We start from the raw sequence: 1856 nt of genomic DNA on the forward strand, positions 1-1856 counted from the left end.
CGTTTTTATTTAATTTTATTTATTTTTGAGTTTTAGACAGTCTACTCGCCGAGTGCACTCGACCCTACTCAGTGAGTACCCCGCTGTTTGACAATTTAATTTTTTATTTTCGTTCATTTTCATCTTTTTGTTCCTTTTACGCGTTTTGCTTGTTTTGTTGCAGGATTTTCATGACCAGAGGATCCAACACTCCACTGGTTCCCCCTTTTGAAGACCCGGAATCCGCGTTGAGGAAAAACAAAGGCAAAGACGTTGAAAGCTTGAATACACCTAAGAAGTCGCCTTTGTCTAACTTAAAGACTATTTTTGGGAAGAAGAAGAACAGCAAATCAGGAGCATCCAACGCCTCTTTAGCAAGCGAAGACCCAATCAAAGAGGACACCAAGTACGAAAACGAAGGAGAAGAAGACCCTACATTCGGGCATGTTTCCGATTCCGACGACGAATTAGCTATTCCTATGGCTAACATCGATGACGTCCCCATGGGGGAATAGAATAAGAGGATACGCGATGATACCGGGTCGAGACTTGTGCAACCCGCAATTCCCGCAACTGCCACTTTTGAGCTTAAGGGTCACATTCTTGCTCTACTCAAGGAGATCCCCTTCTACGGAAAAGACCACGAAGATGCTTACAAACACTTGGATGAAGTCAATGATGTAGCTGATTATTTTAATGTTCCAAACGTGCCTCACGAAACTCAGCTACTTCGCATGCTTCCGGTTACATTGAAGGGTGCTGCAAAGGATTGACTCAAGTCACTTCCCCCTGGATCCATCACTACATGGGCCAAGTTGAAAGAAGAGTTTATTGATCAATTTTGCCCACCCTCCATGATATCTAAGTTAAGGAAAGCCATAGCCAACTTTGAACAACAAGCTGGAGAGTCACTTTATGAAGCTTGGGAGAGGTACAAGAGTTTGCTAAGGAATTGCCCACATCATGACCTTAATAGTCAACAAGAAGTCTCCATTTTTTATGATGGAGTAAATGTTACAACAAGGCAATTACTTGACTCGCAAGGTCCACTAACAAAGAAGGCACCCCCGATGATAAAGCAACTAATTGAAGAATTCTCTAAGCATTCTAGAGAATACCACAACCCAAGGAATGATGTGACAAGGGGATCAGCTTATGTAGCTTCAGAAGATTTGTCAGTAATCATGGCTATGTTGAAAACCATGGATAGGAGGATGGATAAAGTGGATCAAACGATACATGCTATTCGGGTGGGTTGTGAGAATTGCAATGGACCCCATCTTACTAGAGATTGTGACTTGGACGAGAATGGGAATAAGAAGGTGCAAGTATGTTACTCAAGTGGTGACCGATATGATGAAGATTGGTGGAAACCCAAGAAAGAGTGGCTTCCTTATGATGAGTACAAGAGGGCTAAGGAGGAGAAGTTTAAACAAAAAGGAAGAGGTTTTTACCAAAAGGAGGAGCCGACGCAAGAAAGGAAACCAAGTTTGGAGGAGATGCTTACTAATTTTGTAGCTGCTTCAGAAAAGAGACACAATGACCATGATGTTGCAATACAAGAGACAAGAACAATGCTTAGGAATCAGCAAGCATCTATCCACAACATTGAGACACAGCTGGGGCAACTTGCTCAACAAATTAATCAAAGATCACCGGGAGAACTTCCTAGTAAAACCGAAAACAACCCACGAGGCGCACATATAAATATTGTGACAACTAGAAGTGGGAAGATAATTACCCCTCTGGCACCTATTCAGAACGAAGAGCCCAAGCAGTCACAAAAGGAGGATGCAGAAAAACCGATCCAAAGTCAAAATCTGCTGGACACAGACCCTACTCGTCGAGTCCAGAATATGGACTCGACGAGTCCATTG

General features: G+C 42.8%; 1 non-coding gene across 1 annotated transcript; it reads right to left on the reverse strand.

Annotated features, from left to right (window-relative positions):
- Positions 1 to 842: 842 nt before the first annotated feature.
- Positions 843 to 949, reverse strand: LOC111909546 (small nucleolar RNA R71). Its single transcript, XR_002856231.1, has one exon. It is a non-coding gene; the product is annotated as a small nucleolar RNA R71 (small nucleolar RNA).
- Between the last annotated feature and the right edge of the window lie 907 nt (positions 950 to 1856).

Source organism: Lactuca sativa, chromosome 9 (assembly GCF_002870075.4).
Source record: "Lactuca sativa cultivar Salinas chromosome 9, Lsat_Salinas_v11, whole genome shotgun sequence".
Lineage (NCBI taxonomy): Eukaryota > Viridiplantae > Streptophyta > Magnoliopsida > Asterales > Asteraceae > Lactuca > Lactuca sativa.